The sequence below is a fragment of the Tympanuchus pallidicinctus genome, unplaced genomic scaffold (genome assembly GCF_026119805.1).
Source record: "Tympanuchus pallidicinctus isolate F22 unplaced genomic scaffold, pur_lepc_1.0 scaffold17, whole genome shotgun sequence".
Taxonomy (NCBI): domain Eukaryota; kingdom Metazoa; phylum Chordata; class Aves; order Galliformes; family Phasianidae; genus Tympanuchus; species Tympanuchus pallidicinctus.
This window is the reverse complement of record NW_026294690.1, coordinates 11,907,739-11,932,073: the sequence shown is the minus strand read 5'-3', so window position 1 is coordinate 11,932,073 and position 24,335 is coordinate 11,907,739. Positions and strand designations below refer to the sequence as shown.

At 38.9% G+C, this 24,335-nt stretch overlaps 1 protein-coding gene across 4 annotated transcripts in view; it reads left to right on the top strand.

The window, feature by feature from the left end:
* Positions 1-24,335, top strand: part of FHIT (fragile histidine triad diadenosine triphosphatase) — a 506,430-nt gene that overhangs the window by 463,393 nt on the left and 18,702 nt on the right. The window lies entirely within an intron of this gene.

Genomic DNA, 24,335 nt, shown 5'->3' with positions numbered 1-24,335 from the left:
CCCATGTCAGTCCACCTCACTGAATCAGAAAATGTATTTCAAGCAAATAAAATGTCAGTCTAGTTTCTTGCGAGTCTTGAAAGCTAAGATTTTATTTAGCTATAAATTTACTGAAGAAAGGTTCCGTTAATATTTTATGACTCTAGTGGATTAAACCTTGTATAAATCAACAAATTAGCAGTCACACTATATTTACGTTCAGAAGAGGGGCTAGAGAAGGTGAAGGCAAGATTACTCCTTCCTGGCAAGTTGACCAAACTGAAAAGCTAAATTGAATGACTTCAGAATGCTTAGAGTGATGCAGAAGTGAGGATGATAAATAATACACACTGACTGCGGTTAAGTCAGGTGCAAAATAAGAGGATTTTTATTCATCTTTGAAGCTTTCCTCTTCTGCCCCTTTGGTGTGGATCAAAGACTTCTCAGTTTGGGGGGATTCTTTAGGAACTCGTATAAAATTCATAAGATAGTGACCTTCATGCAGGTTTTTCTGCCCTGATAATACGTATGTGCGTATCATATATATATATGTATATGTATATATATATATATATATATGATAGCTGGCCAAAGAAGAATCCATCTCTTTAAAATATTTGAGGGCATTACATCATCTTATAAATACTCAAGTTTTCTTTTGTTTAAATTAATAATTTAAATCAGAAAAGAAGCACGAATAGATGGAACCAGGTGCTTCTACTGTTGTGTGGGCTTTGGAGACTGAACTGAAACAGAAGCAAATGGTCTTCAGCATCTTGCAACTATGTTAGATGATTCTGTTGTGCTTTCCATGCCCCAGTTTGGTTTCTTTCCTTCTAAGCAGCAATGTGTTGTGATGGCAGAGGAGGTTGCTCTGTGGCCAGACAGTGGAGCAAATACACTCTAGAAAACACAGCTGCCATATTTCACCATTCTGTCAAAAACATGGTATGAACCTGTGTGTCTGAGTTTGTTGCCAATTTGGTTTTGTTTTTTTTTTTTTTTTGAGATCCAAAATCAGAACGGCACCTTTGGGAGAGAAAACCTGAGAAAGAGGTGTGCTTACAACACATGAAAACATCTGAAATGCTTTTAAAAATTCAAGCCTTAAGGCAACTAGTTTTCTGAAAACAGAGTATCCTACAGTTGGTAGTTCAGAAAATTAATGCAAAAACACCATCTGCTAAACTTCAGATGTATGAATACTATTTGGTCTATAGAGAGTACAGACTGTACAGGAAACTATTGATCCTCCATCTGCTTCAAAATGATCTTTTAAGAATTTCTCTCACTGAATCAAGTACTAGATTAGTAACATAACATTATAAGGAGCACAGCATCCCGGTTGCTCTTAGAAATGCAGTAAGTAGAAATGTACTGCTGTCATCCTTCAGCCACCAGGAAACAGAAAAATTAGCTTGGTTTTATGCATGTTCACTTCCTGTGCAGCCAAGAAAAGAAGAAGTAAATCTCAATTAAATGGCCTCGTATATGTAAATATCATGGTTTGAGATGTGTGCATAACCTGGGGTTAGTCCTTACCTTACAGAGAGGCATTTTCCTTTGTATCTTCATTCTCCTAATTAATAATTTGGTAATATCCAGATGGTCAACCATGAAAAAGTCCATTTTTTTAATCACTATAGCTCATGTCAGTCTTGTCCCTAAGTGCACTGGGGCTGAGATCAGTATTCTGAGCCTTCTGCCAGGAGACAAATACTCCAGCTTGTGTCAATGGACTTGAGCACTGATGGAACGCAAGGCTTTTCTGAGCATGTGCATTCTTTCAAAATGCAGCCCACCAGCTGTTCCCGATGCGAAGGGATAGTTGGCCCAAGGGTTACCCAGGGCCTTGGCACTTTCTTTGTTTGCAAATTCCACCATGTCTTCAGACACTTTCACTCTAGGGTATCTACTGAGTGTCTAGCGTAGCTATCTGAAAAGGATTAGAAAATGTGTTCTTTGTGCCTCTTTGTAATAAAATTGATACAATTAGGCACATCAGTCTAAAATAAGCACAAATCATTTGCAGAAGTATCTCCCTCTCAAGAGTGCTGCACATGTATATGTGCAGCTTTCACAGGCAAAGCAGACACTCAAATTGTCTAACTATAGGAATGCTATTTTATTGCTCTGTCAAAAGATGCATGCTTTTAAAAATGCTAGGATTTTCTGTTGTTTACTGCTCCTGAATTAAGATGAGTGCAGAAATAAAAATATGGGGTCTTCAGCAGGATTCTTATTTTGAAGTTCAAGGATTTCTGCTTTGAATGCTGGTTCAGGTTTACAGTGATACCAGCATTAACCAAGAGCCCTGGCTTTCCAGCCTCTTATCCCACATCCATTTCTAAGACCACCTAATTTCTTTAGGGATAGCATGCAGCCTTATCTAGGAGCATTAAATTAAAACTACTCAAAGGGTGTTATGTCTCTGTGGACCAGATAAGGATTCCAGCAAGGGCTGCTTAGGCTCTGAGTAACCTGTGAACCTTAACTTGGGAAATAGTGACACAATTATCAGATATTTCTAGCAAGATTCACAGCCCCTTTTATAGATGAAATTGGCTATTTTCCGTTCTGGGTTCCATTTGTAAATTAAAGGTTAATACATTTGTGTTACCAGTGATAGATTTGTTCAATCAGTAATCCAACTGTTAATAAAAAAAGTAGTTATCACCATGACTTGAAATTGTCTTGAAAGCTTTCATTTGTTGCGTGTAGAACCATGTCTAACGCTTAATGCTCATGTCTGTAGTATATTAACAATTAATCATTCATAGACTTTTATTAGTAACTTACAGATGGAATGTGCTTCATGAAATTTTTGTAATAATTAAAACAGGTACTTGCTACAGAATTTTGTATTGTATTCCTTCTTTCATAATCTGTGGCATATCTAAATCCCAGCACTAGCACACTTCTCCTCACAGTCATCCTAGGGTTGAGCCATGTGTTCTAAAAGCAGATAACATCTTTACTACCTCTCCATGTCTTTGCACCTCACCAGGCTGGCCCAAAATCACCCCACCTAATTTCAAACACAGACTGTTGTAGTCGGGATGCAGTTGCCCATGCCTTCACTGCCTCCATAAGGAGCATGGGTGCTAATTTTGTTGTGCTGCTGAATGTCAGGTGGAAGATCTAAAACCTGTGTGTCAAAATAGTGCAAAATGAAGATCTGCAGCTACAGTTACAGCAAAGTGAGGGAAAAAAGCTTTGGAAGCATACATTTTACCTCCTAGATGTTTTTGTGTTGCTTGTTGCCTACAAGATGCTTCTCCATTAATGAAACACCAGTCAAGACTTGAAGTTATCCATTTGAACAGGTGTAAATAGTAACCACGTGAAAGTGCTAAAGTAAATGAGGCTGATGGTTCCACTTAATCAGTAATGGCGAGAAATTAAATGTTGTGAAATGCTTATAAGCCTAGGGACTGGGATGCTCAAAGACAATTACCAACTAAACATTTCATTAATGAAATAATGATTAATTATAATTACTAATTAAAATTCAGGATTATGGTGTTGGTTTTAAGTATTAGCAGGAGTAATGATATTACCATTTTTAATGAAATTCCAGTAAAGAAAATGATAATACAACTTAAAATAAATAAATAAGTAGGTACAGACTACAGTAAGATTAGGAGCTATTGTTAGGCCCAGAGGCATAGAATTTTCCCAGCTGGTGAACTTAAGTTAAGTAAGTTTAATGCACTATAATTTAATTACTAATCATAGTTTTTCTTCACAGTGGGAATTGATACCAGGTTTATGTTTTACAAGAACAAAAGACAGAATTTGAATACCTGTTCTGTGATGGGTGATGACATTGTGCTACAGGCTACAAATGAAACAATATTTTGCAGACTTCTGCATAACATTTGAGTTTAGATATAGTATGATATAAATATTATTTAATTAACAATTACTGGCTTAGAAATTAAGCAGCCCCTCTAGATTTTACAATGGAACTGTAATGCAGCCTTTGTGCAGAGCACACTCAAGACACAATTTTGTATGTATATATATATATATATATAAAATATATTTTCCTTGAATAATTCATATGTAGGCACATTAGTAAATGTCAAATTCCCACAAGAAGATGGAATTTGACCTACATTAATAAAGCTATTTAGGATTCATTAATTGTAGACAGATATCTTAAACTATTTGCTATTACTCACCTTTTCATGCATAATGCAGTATGTTGGCTTAAATACAATTCCTAATTTACATACTGTTGGCTGTGTTGCCCTTCTTGCTATTCTCTGTTTGACTTCTCTTAACCTGGATGACTTATAGGTCCTCTTACTAATTTGCTGTCTTGTGAAGTTCTCAAATGTCAAGGTCAATTAGAAGTTGTGTCACGGTTGTACTTTGAGCAGTATATGAAACTTCACTTTTTCTTGACTTTTTGGACAATTTAAGATATGTTTAATTGAACAGTTCTAGTAAGAGACCTGACTTATGTTTATTTAATGGCAAGACATTCTTGTATCAACATCACTGATGGACAGTGGATCCTACAAAAAGAGATTTGATTCATTTGTATGTGAATATAAGGAATATGAACAGATTTGAAGAACTTTACTAACAGAACAATACATCTGTAGCTCTTCAGACTGAGATATGGAAGCCCCATATATGCTGAATATGTGTGTAAGTTCAGAGGGAATTTGTCTTGAGGTTTAAAAGGCATTTTATTTTTGTTTTTATTTTTAATCAGTTCCAAAGAGATGAAGTGTCAAAGACAGACAGCAAATCGTTAAAAACAAAAAACAACAACAAAGAAAAGCCTGAGGCAATACAAGCAGGTACACAAATGGCTATGTAGGGTATGTTCTAGCCAATCCAGTGGAAGGGTGGATGTAGTGGCAGTCCAAGAATATTAAAGTCTGATTAATTAAACTAGTCATTTGTGGTGGTTTAAAACTTAGTGGGTGTGGTGGTGCTTGGCTGCCCATTAGGCGTTAAACCACCACATCATTAGTTCTCCAGGCAGTTTTCAGCATTCTCAGGCAGCAGACATACAGTTGAACCATTATCTAAATGAAGTTTGATGTTTCTGTGGGATCACCAGGGTTCTAAGCTGCTACCCTAAATGAATGGCAATGTGAAAGCCCCAGGTATCTCTGGAAGAGTTTTTTGAGGAATGATGCTTCTTTCTTTGGAATGCAGTCAAATCTTCGTGAGAGCAACAGACTTTCAATCAAAGCCATGTATGTTTGTGTTAGACTGCTAGCGCTGCATCCTGTCCAAGAGATGACAGCCAAACCCCAATTTCACCATTACTGCTTTTCGCTTTTTTTTTGTTGTTGTCTTTTTTTACATGTTTGTATCCTAGATAAAATCAAACAAACTAATTGTTGATGTGATTTCAGCAGGTAACTAATCCTAGGTAAACAGTACATGCCAGCTTTTTCTACTGGCAAAATATCCCCCATGTTGCTACAAAGGCAGATAGGTAGCAAATGAAGCTCTGTTTTGTGAACTAGACTCATAGGTTTTGTAATTAGTCAACAGCAAAGATGAAGCTTGACAGTCTTGCTCATATACTGCTCTCTGGAGTACAAGTGCATGTGTCGCTTTCAGAGAAGAGCTGAAAATCAGCCAATATCTGGAATACTAATCTGTTATCTGTACAGTTCTGAATGAGAAAACTGTGCCTTGTGGCAGACTCAGAAGTGCATTAGTTGGTTTTGGACCTCTCCTTTGCTTAGTAGCTATGTATGACAGCCACCACGGAGTGCTCAGTACCTCCGTAATTTCTCCTCACGTCACCTTTTTTCTTTTTTTCAGGGAAAAATTGCAAAGAGTGCTATAAATATATGTGACTTTAAATATCAGCTCATTGGTATTATGTTGTTGTTTTTTTCCAATCCAAAAGTCTTGGTTGGGCCAGACACTTTGGGGTGAATCTTTTCGACAGACTTGTGCCAGAATAAATATCAAGTAACGATGGCATCCAGTTGTTTTCAGTGAGCTGAAATAGTCCATTCACAACAGAAGTTGGGTGGTGTAGGCAGAAATCCTTGGCAGGGTGAATAAATACAGAAGAATCTTATTAATTCATAGAATGGGAAACTTAAAATATGTGCTAATTGCAAAAACTTGTAATTATCCACAATTATCATCTTCAAAGTATGTTGAAAAATGTAGCATTTGGTAGTGTTGATGACCTTTTTTGTGTACTTTCAGGAGAAACCCTTAGAAATGAGGCATTGTAAAATTCATCTGAGAGCAATTAATTTGTACAAATACAGGAATATAAGCTGATTTAACATGTGCACATATGAGAACGTAAGTGGACTTTAATGTAACAGCATAGACTTGAATTTATAATAAGACATATATAGAGAGACAACTAAGAGAATGCATGAACAGGACCTTCCTCTTGTGAAAGTGGTGGTGCAGTGAATTGTCTTTGACTATTTGAATCTTCTGATCTGATACGAAAAAGTAAACCTATCTACTTTCCTAAGCCACGAGTCTCGTTGATAACTTCTATAGCACATAACCCTTTAACATTTGTTTAAAAAGACAAAGTTTCTGTCTCATTGTTACAATTTCCAGAGAGAAAAAAATGTTCTGTTTTTCTTTGGCTCATGTGAATTAAGTCCACTACAGTTAGCACTTAAAACCAGGGTAAGCAAGTGGTAGCTGAGCCTCTTGCTGCTGGTCCTGAACCTTTGTCTCACGATATCATTAATGACAAAGCAAAAAAGCACACCAAAACTAGAACGCTGCATCATTGATGTGATGTAGTCCACTTTAGAGACTCAAATCCGATCTACAGACACCGTCTCTCATTGCATTGTTGCTCTTAGGTATAAATTTTGCTTTTCACTTAAAGGAAGAGAGGAAGGATATGAAATAAAAATTGCATAAAGGTATAAATAAAGAGTGTTAGGCTTTCATGGATCTGTTTTTCTTTTGCATTGCTGTTCAGAAAAGTTTTTTCTCTTACTGCTAATAGGATCAAAGCCAAAGACGGGATGCTTGTTTTTTCTTTCCTGATAGAAATAGTCCAAAAGCTCAGTTTAAAGTATCTTAGTTTACACTTAGTTTTCACTTCCAGATATCTAAGAAGAATTAATCCATATGTATTAAATATTCCTTTTATATTAATTATTCCATCTTTTCTGAGCACTTCTTCACTTGTTTTTAATTTTCTTGTTTATTTCTGTAAAGTGTGATCATTGCCAACATTGGGTATAATTGTTTAATTGGGCATAATGTATAATTGTTTAAATGGGCATAATGTATTTTGTCAGTCAAAATCAGTGTATGTTGGACTTTCCCATTGCGAAGAACTGATGCTTCAGTTTATCAGATTCTTTATTTTGTAAATCACTGAAGCGTTGCTCCAATAAATAAGCCTACCTTAAAGCCTGTGCCAAATAGTCAAAATATTTTTCACAGTTTTATGTGAAGACATACATTGTTTTTGTACAGCTGTCTCTTTTTGAACTAATTTTATTGCCACACATCCAGCTTTAAAGACCATCTAATGTGAAACTTTGCCAATTCCTTAATGGGCTTAAAGTGTTAAGTATTGTTATTTATTTCTCAGTATTTACTTATAGGCACTGTAATGACAAGCAAACGTATGATCAATGCTACAGAAAGCAATATATTCAGGCTGAAAGTACTGTGTATACATACTGAGCACAGAGAAATGATAGCTGACTCCTCCTCTGTTCTGCAGGTTGTCTCCCAGTGTAGGGAAGAACGGCTGGTAGATAAACGTGCCTGCTCCTGATTCTTGTTAGTACACTGGGAGCTCTGATGCTATGCCCTAAGCCTGCTGAATCCCACAGAACAGATTTGCTTAGGAGGGGAGTCTGTTCCTTTTTTAGCTGAAACACAGGGGCAGATGGGAAGTATTGGATCTGAGATTGCAACCACAGCTGGAGTAATTCAGGAGGATAACTGATTTGCTGTGATTCCAGAGGGTCATTTCTTCTTTGGATAAGGAGTCCTGATCAGGGAAGGATGTGCTGACCTGGAGAGCAGCTTGATGACTGAGGGCTGTCACATTCATTGGGTGTCATTTAACATTTGGACCTTGGAAAGGAAGTACCTGGAGGTACAATAGTGTATGGTCAGAAGTGTAGTTAATTTAAAAAAAAAAAAAATTTAGTCTTCTAAACATCAAAATTCAAAGCTGTGTAATTTGGCCAGCATGCTTTTGTTGAAAGTTCATATAGGGGCGTGCTGTAAGGTGAGACTCGTTTGGGCTGACATCACTTGCAGTTCTCCATGCTAGAGCCTAAGGCCTCTTGACACTTTTGTATTTTTTCTTGAACCCTTACAATATCTGTATCCCTTCTTCTTCACCCTTAAACAACTTCCAACGTTTTCATTGCATGTCTAACTTAATGAGAAACTTTGGATGTGCCTGGAGCTGCATCCAGGGCTGTACTTAAGGTTGAAATCACTGCCTGAAAATTGGCTTCCCAGGCAATAACCCAGAGCTTGGTGCATGAAGTGTAGCTTGGTAGATGTTCTCTCAGTCCAGTTTTTTTGAAGAGATAAATTACCACTGTGTTTCGTACTGGAAGAAAGAGTGTTTTGTTGTTTAAAGTGACCCATAAAGATAACAGTTCTAGAACTTGGTTGGCTCTTTACCTTAGCAGGTTTTTTTTTAATAGCTTTGGAAATGATGAAGATTTTCTTATTATGAGGGTCTCTGGATTACTTAGCTAAATTACAAGTGAGGTGGATGCTATCCTTCAAAGGGCAAGCTTTCTGCTTGCTGTGTTCTCTGTCAAAGTATTTTCCAGCAACGTGGTCTTCAGTGTTTGCCCACTTTTGTGCTATAATGAGATATACGGCACTACAGAGCTGCATTAAAAGACTTTTTAATGCAGTAGGGAGCCACAGCTAACAGGCCTTCTATCAGCGTAAGTGCCACAGCTCAAACTGATAAAGAGCTAAATCCCTAACAAGCTCTAAGTTACAGCATGGAAATAGAAAGTAGACTTTCTGCATGCATGTTTTAAGTACCTCATTAGTTCTCGATACGTCTACACGAGCAGAAAGTAATTGATCTCATTACTATGTATATAAATGTGGCAAATTTCTTAAATTTTGCAACTTAGCTCTGTTCAATTAGCCAGTTTATTAAAATATGTCTCTTCAATTAATTGCAGGGATGAGAGAGTGAAAGGGAATATATGCATATGTTAGGGTCTAGGGGAAGGAGATGCTGAATCTCATCCAAATCTCAGCTATTGCATGTTGGGATTTCGTGAAATCTGGTCTCTACAGAAGAGCAATAAATAGTAAGGGCTTGTTGCTGTTGAGGTGAAAGACCATGTGTGCCCTTCTGTTTCAGGTGAAGAGGTAGTCTTGTGACAGTGTTAATAATGGTGAAGTTTGGTTCTCCATATTATTTATGTCATAATTCACACTTTGTTTCTCATAGAATCATCTACCAGAATGGTTTACTTTGAGGGCTTGGAGTGGCTTACAGAGCCTGTAGCTCATTGCAGCTCTTAGGCAACTCATACTGATATGCTTCAATTTGCTTGTTTTAGTGGGTCTTCATAATGCATCTGTGCCACAGGTGCAAGGGTTTTGCTGACTTACGTGAGTACAGGGTATACGCAGTGAACATTCTTTACGCCCCTGCCTAAAGGAGAATTTCCTTTCTTGCATATCAGTTTATAGTTAGCAGATTTGCAGTCTCATCCATCATCTGGATTTCTTGTACACACGATGATTCCCCTCTAAATGCCTGCAAAATGGCCATAACAACCTTGGTGCTCTCCTGAACAATTGCAATGAATTCCTCTCTGCAGTGCAGCAGCTTTTGCAGAGCTTAAATACTTCCTCTTACTTCAACAACAGGGGCTAGTTGGCCTGAGATATGTGATGGGATCCGTGTGGATGCAGGGACTTGTTTTCATCCTCTCAGCCCTGAGCAGAGCTGCTGCTCTACTCTGCAAAGTGTTTCCATGCCTTCCCAGCTCCAGGAAGCTTCTGTGTGCAGACACTGTGCACAGACTGTCATTAGCTAACTACAGATGCTTAAATTATCAGTGGAAATGGGAAAGTGTCTGCTTAGGCATACATCTTAGGTCAGATGTGTAAGGGCAGCAGTAAGCACCCTTTCACCATCTGGGTTGGCATGACAGAAAGCTTGTCCTCAAGCAGAGCTCTCCTTATCTGCAGTGAAGGGTTTTGTTCTGTGCTTGTTTGGCTTCTCCTATGCTCCTGACAAACTGTTCCCCCGACTTCAGAGCTCATGACTCCTAGGAACTCTCCAGATGAAGTCGCCTGTTCAGTTAGTTACATTACATAAAACATACCTAGAAAAATTTACGGCATCCCCTGCTACTTTTTCTTCAGTGATAAAAGAGCACGTGCCTTTTCTATTAATTCTGGCTTTTGGAGGGCAGGGGGTTATTTGTTTTGTGAGTAGTTCTAGTGTGCAACTTTACCCATAAAGCAGATGTTAACACAAGACTCCACATGTTTGTGATCATTAGGCAATATTAAAAGCTATCACTCAATCACCATTTGGGAATAAGAACCTTGGGTGTTCTGCTACCTGCAAAGCAGTAAAATTATTGTCTGACACATTTACAAGACCAGAACTAGCAATCAGCTTTTATTTGGAATAAGGTGGGTTGCTTCAATACAGCATCTTGCTGAGCTATTCATATATAACATTTCCATTAGATAATTTAATTTAAATACATAGAGAGAACACAGTGGTAGGTCTTATAAATAAGAAAATGAGTGAGATGGTTTTCAGATAGGTGCTTCTGTAAATAATCCTGTAATCCTGGGTGATTTTTTACCTGTTTATTATTAACCTTTGCCACCTTTGTTGAAGAAACCAAAGATTGCTGATATTCACAAACACTTGAGAATTATGCAAATTACACATATGGGTTTCTTTTTTTGCATAGAAACAGTATCAGCATATTTTCTGGTTTCCAGAGGGTTTTGAAAAGAATGATAGGAAGCCATAAAACTCCTGAAAGGACTTTACCTTGGATGAAGACTTTATATATAAAGAGATCAATTTTCTGACAAGATTCTTCTGGAATGAAAGGACATTCTGTAATTTTCACAAACATGAATACCAAAACTAGATAGCCATTTGGGGCCTGGAGCCTGATACAAACCTCATTATAGACTATGAAAAGTTTCCTGGAGCTTTTATGGCCTTTGGATCTGATCCTTTAATGTGTCCGGTAGCGTGAGGGTTGAAATAGTTTCCAATGATCTGGTCTGCCCTATGAATGCTGTACTGCTGCCAGCTTCCTTGGAAGGGTTTTAACAATCTGGCAAGCCATTTCAAGGGGAGAAGAAAATCTTCCAGTGCTAGTAGCAATTACTTTGTGATATAATAGACCTGCCAGTGTCTGTTCCAACTGCACATTGATAACAAGAGACAAGATCTGATTATCAGCACTGATTACTCAGTGATAAATATTCTGTAATTTGCTGTTTTATTTGCATTGAGTCCCCTCATTTTGGTATGATGGAGTGAGGGAGATGTGAGTAGGGCATGGGTTTCTGATCACTTTGGAAGGCACATGCATTACCATGATGTACAAAACTGGTGCTGTTGTAACACCTCCCACCAACTCTGACGTGTTAAGAAATTGTACTCTAAGACCTATGATAATGTCACAGGGTAGTAAAACTCCAGAAGTATTAATTCCAATTGCCCAGGTATGGTAATTAGATATTAAATATACAGTGACTTCGTCAGAAATTCATCAGCGTGTTCATTTGCGGACTGAAGCCTACAGATTTCAATAGGAAAGTAAACAGGAAAGTACCTTTATGTCAGAGTGGGACTTCTCTTCCAACTGCAACCATCATCATTCCTCACAGTCCTCCGAGCCAAAATATTTTGCCAAATCTTGCCTCCAGTACTGTGCCTCATTTTGTATTATGTGCCTTCTGCAGCACCTCGAATGCTGTCTAGTTTAAACCATGCCAATCCTTTAAGGTGCCCACTGAGCTCATCTGCATAGTCCCTTGAAAGCTGTAGCCCTACAAGCAAGTAATCAGTTCAAGTGAAATAGATGGGTTTCATTCAACTGCAGATGCACACAGACCATCAGTAAGCAGTCACAGGAAGAAGGAATACACCGTAACTTGGGATAAGCCAGGGATGTGGCTTTGAATGGTGAAAAGCTCAGTGAAATGTGCCATGAGCTGATATCTGATATAAGACCATTCTGAGTTGTCTGCCTTCTGGATTAGCAAGATCTTTATTTATTTCTTGCTTTGTGGTTGCTGGTTGAGTTTAATGCCTTCCAAGGAGGGTTCTTGACAAGGAAGTAGATTGTATTGCAGGTCGAGGTCCTGGACAGCTGCCATGCAAAGTGGGTTAGACAGAGAGGCTCCGAGTGAGTGCTGCAGTAGTTGCAAATTGGCAGATATTCTGTGTATGGATGCCAGCTAACTGATTCCTGCTTCACAGTGTTGAATAATGAGCATTGTTCTGAAATTCTCTTAAGAAATAAGGTCCATTAAGATTCTGAAAATGTAAATACTTCCTCTTACAGAAAGTAATGATTTTAATTTAATTCTCTTATTAGGTCTGTTAATAAAAATGTATATTTAAACTGTTTAAGACATCCACTAAAATTCTACAATATTAATTTTATGGACAACTTCCAAAAGAACTCTATTAGTTTTCCTCCATTAAGGTAACATTATGGACTTTTAATAGAGCTCTTGGCTACGGACATTTTTATTGACCTAGTTAGTAAATGAATTAATGCTTGTCCCAACATCTTCAAAATATGATATACTTTTTTAAAAATAGATCATATGTGGCAATTTCATCGTTAGAACAATCTAACTTTTACCATATCTTGCTAGTTGTATATTTGCACTGAGAGAATTGTAGCTGTGATTTAGTTTTGCTTAAGACATTCTGGGCACCTCAGATAATGATTTTTAGTCTCTACCTAACCTTATTATTATTATTTTTTTTTTCAGTAAGGCAGAAAAATCAATTCTTACATGATCTCATCCACCAGCTGGTTCCGTACAAATAAATCTCAGGATGGGTTGCACTAATTCTTTTAATAATGCTTTTTTCTGCTCAGTCAGATTGAATAAATGTAGCCAGGTCACCTAAAGTGCATTATTTGTGGTTGATGATTTCTTTTTCCAAATTATGAATGCACCTAGCCCTTATCACTTGTATCTTGCTTCTAAATTTGATAGATATTGTGTTTTTCCTGTAGTTTTCTATGGAGACGACTAAGCTTCATAAGGAACTGTACTGCATTCTTGCCCTTCACTCAGAGGAAGATCTAATCCTTTTCAGAGGGTTCATATCTGGACTCTGACAGTCCAAGCTCCTGTTTAGTCTGGGGTTCTCAGCCAGCATCTCAAGCATGAGATTCCAAGCAAAGGATTGTTACTGACAGTATCCTGAATTAATTGCAAAGCCATACGATCTTCTGGCTGTTGGGTTTTTCTGTGTTTATACCACAGGTATCAAATATGCATGACATCTGTGTGCACCTTAAAGCTCTAGAATAGTCATTAGCCCATTAAATAATCAATCCAATGATCCACTCCAGAGAATTTGGTTTGAAAAGTAGAAGCAAAAAAACCAAAATGAGTGGTATATCTGAATGTGTCAGTATTTAACTGAAATTTACTTAAATACCAAGTTAGATCACAGGTAAATAATGTAACTTTTTCCAAAGGGTATTTCATATAAGCCAGCACAGTCCTGCCTTCAGCCTCGCAGCTGATTATTTGTTTGATTTGTTGTTTTCCTTAGGGCACCCATTCCTATTGCATTTCGTATTCTAGACTGTTACACTGGTATGAATACATCATATAGCACTTGCGTATCACAAGGACTTTAGAATGACACACCGTCCTCACAGCTGAGCATAAAATAAGCAGTTGACCTAAAATTTGAGTTATTTATTTGTTATCTGAGTTGGCCTCAAACAGGTGATAACGCCAAAGTTGTTAAAATGAAACATTTGAGTCCAAAAGTTAAAAGGGGTAGTTGGAAAAGTGAATCCATACTGCTTCCACTTCTTTCTGTGCTGTTTTGCTTGTGAGCATCAGATAGTTTACATTTACTGCCTTCTGTAGCTGATAGCGGAGAGATGGATGTTTACCCTCCTTACAGAGTCCCACTACTAATTCAGTAAGTAACTCAGGCTTTTCCTAGGTGCCCACTTGAGGGCTTTTAAATTACCAGTAGGTTATTTGCCAGGTTTCTGCGTAAGAATTGAGCTCATTTCTGCACACCATGTGCCTAGATGTGCCAGAGTGACAGATTCCACGTAGTGGGAGTTCAGTGGTTTAAGTCTTGATCTTAGAAACAGTTGCTTTATTTAACCTTATTCCTAGACAGTCTTTTTAATTTCTTTACATTTATGGTATTGTTGGATCTATCTGCAGGATGTTAAACACAGCATTTATGTATTTTAGTCTTCTGAAATGTGTAAGACCATGTTGTATAAGCATTGTGACTATATCCTGGTTTTATATAGTGGAGTTGTCTTGGGGCTAGGCTGGCAGAGACTACAGATGATGAGCAAGGAGACAAAGCTGGATATGGAAGGGAGATGAACAAGATTTAAATGTCACTGCTGTCATTCTCTGCTTGAAAATGCCACGGCAGAAGCTACGTGTGAGCACTAGACCTTGCTAGTCTGAAAGCCTAAAGGTTGCCCAGGCTCGTCGGCGGAGGTCGACAGAGGGATGTTTATTTTCAGCACTGTTCTCACACTGACAACTCAGTCAGAGTGAAAGGGATCCACAAATATGTATGCTTGGTGACTTCAAATGACACTATCATCACTTTTGCCACTTAGTTCAGAGCCGAGTAAACTCTGGCCAACACATCTATGCCAACTTGCTGCTTGTGTACTGTAGCTTCAGGCCTGAGAGCTAAATAGGAGTTTGTTTAATGTTTGTTTATTAGTATTTTTAAAACAGTGTAGCACAGCACAGTCGTGTTTGACTTTTCAAAAATATTTAACGATGTGGTGCTGCTCTTGCATCATTTCAGTCTGTGCTCAAAACTATTTGGGTAGCAGGGCATCATGTACGTAAACTACGTGTAGCCCAAAAGGAGAATATAATGTAGAATGTGTCATGTGGATGTCAGGCCAACCATGTACTTGGGAAATGGTTTTGACTCCATATTTGTGATACAGACAAGCATTTCCTTGTGTGCCTGGGCACTCATTTGGGTTCATACATGTGTCTATACCCTAACTGTGAATCAGCATTTGTCAGACAAGGTGGGAATGTGTTCCCTTCCAAACTTTGTATTTCCAAATCAGCCAGCAGCGCAGGAGGCTCCCTCAAGCACTACAGCTGAAGGATGCTTTTACAGCCACAGTCTTTGGTGCCTTTGCAAGTGCTTCAAATATTCTGATCCTGATCTTTAGATTTTCAGGATCCCTCCTTATTTCTACAGTAAGCAGTGCAGACATCTCCTTTTTTTTTTTCTTTTTTTTTTTTCTTTTGTTCCCATTTTTCTTTCCCAGACTCTGCAGCCACCTTGTGTTGCTTTGCACAAAGTTGTGCCGTTCTTCGTGGCCTTTGCTTCCTTTGCTGCTGTTTTTACCATCTGGAGCAGCCTCTGTGTAACTTTCTGCCTCATCAACTCTCCATCTCTTCAACTTTTGTCTTTTTTAAAGTAGGTTTTCTCATCTGCATATGCCTCTTAATTTTTTCTCACTCTTTTATTGGCCTTATGGCTCAGTGCCTTAATTTATTCATCATACAGTGTCTTTACACCACTGGTTTCTATAATTTATACTGTGTACTGCCAGCATCCACTGCTTCCTTGTACTTAATTCTGCTCGGTGCTTGGGAATGCATTTGCTATGAAAGGCAGTATATGATATAAAGTTGTATTATATTGTACAGCAGCATCTGCTACTGTATATAAATATTGCAATTTTGCAATGCTTCTACAGAGAGAATATTTGGACTAGTTCTTATCACAGAACATTTTCTTTTTTAGATGTATAAAAAAAATTTCAAAACATTAGGAACTTTATGCATGGGGTTAACCTCCAAAACAAGATCTATTAGCTCTTGTTTTTCATATATCTATATTTGTCTTGCAGTATGTCTATATGTACATGTGTGTGTGAGACACAATATCGTTGTCACAAATCTCTGCTGTCGGAGCTGTGTGACCAAAAGAAGCCTCCAGGGATTGATTTCTTCCCTTTTCTTTCAAAGATGTTTTTGGCTAATTTGAAAGTATGAGTCCTCGCCAGGAGAGCTCTGCAGTCCCTCTATCACAGCTTATGGGTGTGCAGGCTTCCTTTCCACATCTGCACTTGTGAATGCACTTATGTCTGGTACCCAGAAGCTGAGTTAATCCATGTGTAAGTGTTAAGCTATCAGAAGAACTTGAACGTGGTTTGAGCTGAGGACCACACATGATTCTCTCCCTGCAGTATTCCCTGGCAGCAACCCCATACTCTTGTGGATATGGCTGAATGTGATTTTATTCTAATGATGAAACCAGTATATCTGTTGCTTCTGGGTTTGTTCACTTATTTAATTTGGCATCCTTCACCCAAGCTGTCACAGTCAGAACTTCCCCTGTGAGCTGAACTAGAATAACAGGAGACAACTATTTAAAGGAAATAATTTAAACATGAGGGTGTTGGTAATAAAAAAAAAAAAAAAAAAAGAGTTCAGCTGTGCAACACTGTTAGAATTGCTATTGTATTTGATTACTAATGAACACATGAATATGGGGTATTCACGTTAGCAACAAGTAGAAAAGGGAAGGAAAAGAAGTTTTGTATTAAATGAACTAAATGATGAAGTGAGCACAGCAGAAGCTGTTATAGCATTCAGAATGCAAAATGGGCAGCTCATCACCATTAAATGTACTGTACTTTTTCTAAAAATATATTTTTATTGTATATGAGTGTGTTGACATAAAAATGCCAAGTTTTTAGGTTGATACAGACAGTGAGGTGTTTTTGTTTTTGTTTTTAAAAAAAAACCACGACATTAATGGCTGGAGCTGTAATGCCCCTATTATTCAATCTCAACAAAGTTTGCTTTCAGCTCCCTTCCGATGGCTCTTTCATACTATTATCAAATGACTGATAGTCATTGCAAGAACTTAGCAGCTTTCAGATCTGTTATATTTTTAATTAAATTGCCTGTGAATTGCTTAAATAGCAAAGGTTGACAAACTAGCACTCAGAATCAGCACTGCTTCTCAGTGTAGCTGTCACAGAGCATTCATGATCTCGATTTCTTCAGACACTTCACAGTTCCTTTATTTTGTATCAGATGTTGATTTGGAACTGTAAGCAAACAGCTCCAGAGAGTGGGTTGAGATATTCTGAGAAATAGCCCTGAGTTACTTTGATAGAGAGAGCCTGGGTTAAAGTGCACAGAGCTTTCTGACCTCCTGCATGCTGCCAGCAGAGGCCCAACAGTGATGTGTTTGTGGAGAGTGAATCTGTGCTTAGGGCTAAAGCAGTTTGGTGCACACGTGCATGCTGCTGATGGTGTGCCCTACTTTCTATTGAAGATGTCAGTGAGGTCTCTAGAGCTTGCTGTCGGCCACTTTATTGGAGGAGCACCCAAGGTGACTGCAAGGCAGTGCAGATGTCCATTTACCACCTGTAGGCTGGTGCTGTTGCAGATGTTTATTTTCTTGCAGAAAAGGGTATGAAAAATTAGAGGCCTAAGTCTATATTCATGTGCCATCATTTTTCCAAAAGTGTGTGTCTGCAAACGCTGCCTTTGCTGTTTGTGCCTCTTTGATTCCTTCTGCAAATCTTCTCTTCAGATCAGTAGAGCAGCAAGTGTGAGATGTGTCTTTTACACTGTGATTTTATATTGGTTTTGAATGAGACATTGCAAACTGACCTGCCCAGAACCATGAGTAACATCACTGGTAAACAACGCTGAGATTTTTATTGGTATTTTAACAGATTAGCAAAAGATGGAGAAAATAAACTAGTTTGTAGTATGTTGTATTCAAAGTGCAGGTAATCCAGTGGCATAACTTTAAAGGTCAGATCTTGAAGGCTTCCTAGTCTCTTGATCTGAGCAAAGCCACTTTCAAAGAGTGAGGTAGCAGATTCTTCTTGAAACAGAAAACCCGAAATATTTAGGACAAAAACTAAAGTCCACTATTTGCATTCTTACCTGCTGTCGCTGGGAATAGCAAAGCACATCTTTGCAGACCCAGCTCTCCTGCTGCCCTGTGCTCTGGATGCTCTATGGGCTGGCATCCAAATTGCACACAGTAGATGTCAGCTGCTGCTGGTCTGTCTTGTGGCAGGCTGCAGAAGTCCTGTTTCAGATGAATTATTTAGGCTGTTCTCTGTTCATACTTTTTCCCCTCTTCCAGCATTCTTCTCCTGATGCTTTCAGCTGTTAACTTGCCCCATGTGTTTGTCCTGATGACAGTCTCTTTAAATCTAAGTATGTTGATGAAACACAAAGAAAACAAGGGATTCTGAAACACATTTGGTGTTACAACACTTAAAGCCATAGCTGTGATTCCATGTATTAAAAGTAATTACAAGCAGAAGCTGCCCACAACCTTTGCAGTGCAGAGGCTTAAATGGAGGTGGCCCCGTTGTAACAACAGCACTCTTGTGGATGCTGACATACAGTTGCATGTGAACATGTAATTCTGTGCTCCTGTCAGCCTTTTTCACCCTTCCAGGTAGGGATTTTTCTTCATTTCTTACCACCTGTTTCTTGCTTTTCAAGTTTCCTCTGTCCCTGAGCCCTTCTACCTGGTGTCTGTTGGCACCCGGTTTGCCTGGGGCTTTGATCAAAGAACCATGGTGTTTTCCCTGCACACCTAGCAGGGTGCCCAAGCAGCTCCTTTGCTTGCTCTGGGCTGGGCAATGGAGTCAAAGATGCTTGTTTGCCACAGAAGTGCTCTCCAGCAGCTCAGCCTGGGAAAAGCAGCACTGAGGGAAAGCTCTTCAAAGAGCTGCTGTCTCTCAGCTTTAGAGCATCACCTATCAACCCCAGGTCTGGCTCAGAACAGCAATGAAGTGCTGGAGAACTCAGGCATATGCAAACTTGTGTGTCTTTGACAGATACAGACATTTGAGTCTGAATTCAGCTTCTGTAAGGGTTGTCTTCAGCTGATGGGGTCAGACCACTCCCTGCTTCAGTAGGGTGGCAGCTTGTGCTTAAATGGATTAACAGCTATCCATATCCTTTTGTTAGCATTGCAGTTACAAATTAGTATCACATAAAAGCTTGGTATAATTGTGCTGGAAATGAAAAATATCTCTTTATGTTGCACATTTCACAGTCACATTAGACTCGGAGAGCATTGTGGCAATGATTATTTTTTGCTGAGGGTTAGAGAAAAAGATAAATGACTTCTAAATCACCACATGACTCAGCCTGCGAGCTCTGAGTTTATTTGTAAGACATTTATCTCATTGTATTCTCACCAGGAAAAAAAAAAATTACCATTTAATTAATAAACTTAATAGCCTGAGGTATTCTGATCAATAAAAAATAGTATGAGAAACAGGGTCCGATGCAGTGAAATATTGAGTTGTCAGCAGACAAACCCACGATTTTCTTTAAAACAGATCATGCTCCTGCCTGGTTAGTTAGGGGAGGCTGTATGGTGGGATGCACTGCTCTGCTGAAAAACAAACCAATATGAAATCCCAAACAGAAAAATAAAGTAAAATAAAATGGAAGCAGCTCCCTGTGCCTTGGAATAACTTCCCCTTTGTTTTCTCTGTGTGACCTTTTGAGCTTTTTTTTCCTGCTGGCACTGAGATGCTGAACTCACTTTCACTGAAGCCAATGGGTATTTTTTCCACTGAATGCAGCAGACCCCAGCTGGGTCAAATTCTGCTGCTGATGTGGCTGACTTGCTGCCTTTGCCTGTTGTGAAATTAGATCAAAGCCCCATTACACCTCTGCAAATCCAGAGTCATCACACTGGCTCCAGTGGTTATCCTGGATAATGCAGAGTAACCAGCAGCAAGTGGCCTGCCCTCCTGTTACTGGTGGCTTAAATATGTGCAGCGGCTGCCTGGCAGGATGGGTGTTGTTTGCTTTATCCACAGCTCTGCACCAAGCCCTGTTGTAATTTTATTCTTTGCTGAGGCAGTCAAGGGCTGATCTAATGCAGAAGTGAATGCTGGGGGAATAATGCAGATACATCTTTTTTTTTTCTTTTAATTCTAAGCTTTATTACAAATATGACCTCTAGGTATTGCAAAAGGCCACTGCCTTTGCAGACCTGTAGAAGGAACAGGATTCTTCAGCTTTAAAGTGTTAGGCAGAAATGGGAGCACATACCTCTTCCTGCAGATAAATATATCTAATCAGCTCCACATGTCACTTCTGACATCAATATTAAGTGGTGTGCAGAGCTTCCATTTGAATATGCCATTGAAACACTGTTAGGAGAAATTGTGCTGTGGACACCATGAATTGATTCTGCCCAATTTGTTTTCTTCATTGGAATTCCCAGACCCTTCCCAAAGCTGTTCTCTTACCGATCTTCCTTGCCTGCCATCCTGTAGTTATTTGTGTTTTTTCCCAATTTCATGGCAGGATATGGCAGTTTGTGAGTTCAACCTTTTGGGCTCTGGCTTGCTTCTCCAGGTTTTGGGCATGTGCTTGGTTAGGGCTTCGATTCATTTTGAATTAGGCATTGGCTTTGGTTGAGCTAGAGGCTGTGGAGTGTTGGGCATCAGATCAAGTGGACGTGAGAGAACATAATGGAAAACAAAGGAGGGAAAGGCTGACATATTTAGGATCTGTGAGATGGAAGCATTGGAGTAGATATTATTCTTTTCACCAATTCAGGGTAATTGCCAATGTGCTGATTATGAATTCTCTGTATTTTATTGTGTTAGCTGTGAGTCTGAGATTACATACAATGCTCTCTTGTTTGTATGAATTCATGCTCCTCCTCTTCTGCACTGTTTGTATCAACAAAAATTATGACATTTTCAGACTATTGGTCAAAACCTTGCATTTTCCCATGCTGAGCTTACAATTGTGGCAGACCTGCAGACCCCAATTATCACAGTGGGTCAAAGGACAATGCTAATGGATAAGAATGATACTATGAGTAGTCATTACGCACGATCCTCCTTGCAACGTCTCTTTTTACCTCTTAGATGCCACATATATTTACTGTGTTGAGGCACAAGAATACTACAAGTAATACCAAATGTTCTATAGCCAGAGTTCCCCAAAAATGGCATTGAAAAACTGAATGTTGTCACAGTAAATGCTACTGAAGATGCAGGAGGAGATGCCAAGAATGAAGGAAAAATGTTATTTTCCTAAAATTCGTCAGAAAGTTCAGCTTTGAACTGGCAGATAACATTTTCTGCAATAATTTCAACTGATTTGTCATAATTATTACCGTGGTTTTAATCTGGCTCTGCACAGTTTTCTGACTCACAGCATGACTTAATCTCTATTCCTGTACTGCTCTCACTGCCATAAAATGTGAGCATCCATACGTCTTCCCTCACTTTAATTAAAGAAAGAATTCTTATCCTCAAATGCGGGTAGTGAGTAAAACACATCCAGCTCTGCATGTCATGCTTAAGTGTGTGTGTTTGTGTGTGTGTGTTTAATTACACAGGTGTCTGGTATTAAGTGCAATCTCATTCTAGCATTTAAGTGATCAACCTAAGTGACTTGGAATGGATCTTAGATACACTCAGTGTTGAGAGAGAACTTAAATACCTTCATGAACTGGGGCATGATTCAGTTTCACTCACAAAATTGTTGTTATCTAGAGAAAATGTCTTCCTTTTTTCTTGTTCAAGTTGTGGGGATAATGACCTGTTCCTACTGGTAGCAGAATCAGCACAAAATCTGTGTTCTTGTGATAAGCTTACTGTAGTAAGCTGGTAAAACCTTCCTTGTTTTCTTTAGATAATTCTCAACGTTTGTCTCATTATTAGAGATTGAACCCAGGATGGTTCACCATGCTAGTGCTCAGCAGATATTTTTCAGGTGAGAACTCAAACTGGTTTTGCAGTAGCATTTATCCACATTTTTACTGATGCCCCCAAATCCCAGAGATGAGGCAGAAAGATGGAACCCTTGACTTGCTCCATGTCATGGAGATAACTCCTAACAGTATTTGTAACTCTTCTGATATTCTCAGGGCTATTTCCTGAAATGTCTTTAGATGCTTGGCACTTTCATCTAGAGCCTTAAAATATATTTATATATCAATTCAGATAGTAGTGCCAGTAAACTGTGATAGGAGGTGGCAGCCTGCTGCCCTGTGGGTTCAGTTGATCTGTAAGGCAGCTGGTGGACTTGCAAGCGTTTTCCTGGAAGCAAGGCTGGCCTGGCTGGCTCTGGTGTTGTAAGAAGATGCAGAGGGGTCAGGAGGGTGCATCAGCTCAGGTAGAGCATCAGACAAAGGCCTGACCCTGGACAATTGCCCAGAGATATAAAAGTGCCCATTAGATGTAAAGAATTTCTCCCCTTCTTGGCGAGTGAGCCAGAACCATTACAGGAAATGAATGTGTGACAAACAGCGTCAGTAGAACACTGAAACAGTCCTTGAAATAACAACAGCTTTCATGCATAAATGCAGTGTGGTATTGCTTAAAAACAGAAGTAATGGCAAGAGGATGATACCAAGGAGTTTATTTTTATCCAGGACTGTAGTTGATAGGGGTGTAAGGGCTTTAAACTAAAAGAGGGTAGGTTTAGATTTAATGCGAGCAACAAATTCATTATGAGGGCAGTGAGGCGCTGGCATAGGCTTCTCAGAGAGCTGGGGTGCCCCATCCCTGGCTGGGTTGGATGGGGTTTTGGGGAACATGATCTTGTAGGCAGTAGTCCTGCTTGTGTCAGAAAGTTGGAACTTGGATGGTCTTAGGGTCTTTTCCAACACAAAATAATCCACAATTCTGTTTTTCATTACTACTTATTTTTTAATCCCAAGTGAAACAGGCTGTTTAAAAAAAAAAGAAAAAAAAAAAAAGGCTGGATTAAAAAACTAAGCTCTAAGTTAAGGGTAAAATGTTATGATATCTGGTATTCCCTGCGAGCAGTTAAAGGGTTGGAGAGAAAGTGTTCACAATGTTAGCTAAATTAAGCAGTTATCGATTACTAATAGATATTCTGCTCTGATTGGATTATTTAATTTTTTTAAGCGCTCCGAATTCATTATGGGGTGCTCTCAGTGTGAGTGGCAATAGTGAAAGATTTATGCTCTGTAGCATGCTGGCTGTGCTGCCAGCAAAGTAAACAGCACTTATAAGATTTGGGCATGCAACTCCATTTAATGAGAATATCATCTTTTAGGGCACGGATTTGTTCGTGTAAGCAAATAGGCCAAGCATATCTCTATTTGTTATAGAAATTAATATACAAAAGAAAGTGTCTTTATGTAGCTGTGTGGACAAGAACTATTATGTCTGTGTCCCTGTCTGTGTCACTTCACCGTGACGTTAGTGGCTCAGAGAAGTGGCAGTAAAGCTCTGTGGCACCATGTGGGTGTGTGAGATGGGGAACAAAACCCAACAGTCCTGAAAAAAGAACTCATGTACTGTGTCACTGTGTGTCTTTCTACTGTTAATGCTCTCCTCCTTAGTGAGCACTAGACGATGTGCACAGCACACAACGCCTAGCTGTAAACAGAGGTTAAAATCAGTAAAGACCGAAACACTGTGTGGTATTTGATGATGAAGTTAAATTGGATGCTTGTAAGAAGCACAACAGCTATGCCATATTGCTCTGTGGATGCTGTTATCTGCATATGTGTTCATTTTTCTTAATGCTAAAATAATGCTGCAAACATACAGTGAAAAGGAAAATAATGTCAGATTTGTAATCTGTTAGAGAATGCTGCTCCTTTTGCCACAACCGTGGCACAAAGCAAGAGCTTCCTCACCACACAGCAAGGATGGGGAAGGATCATGAGGTCCAGCTGTTGCCCTGCTGCATAGACAGGTTAAGACTGAGCACACGTTTGCCTGTTTTAGGGCACTTGAGAACTCTGAGCTCATGCAGTTAGCTGTCCATCATTCTACCCATGCTACATAATGCACCTTATGTTATGTAAGTTATCTCTCTTTTAAAGTGATTTTATTTAATTATGTCACTGCTGTTGTACGTTGGCTAGTAAGACTGTATTCTTGTTTCCTTCCTGGATTATTACATTTCTCAAGAGTTTAAAATTCAGACAGTATAAAATTATGCCAGTTGAGCTTTTCTTTCTTACTATAAAACATTCTTTAAAAATTTTAATGATGGAAAATAAAGTAAACTTTAAAAATCTGCTGATTTTTAAGACCTTTTCTTGTCTTCCGAGTGTTGCCTAACAGATCATTCCCAAGTAATTATGATGTGAAAAA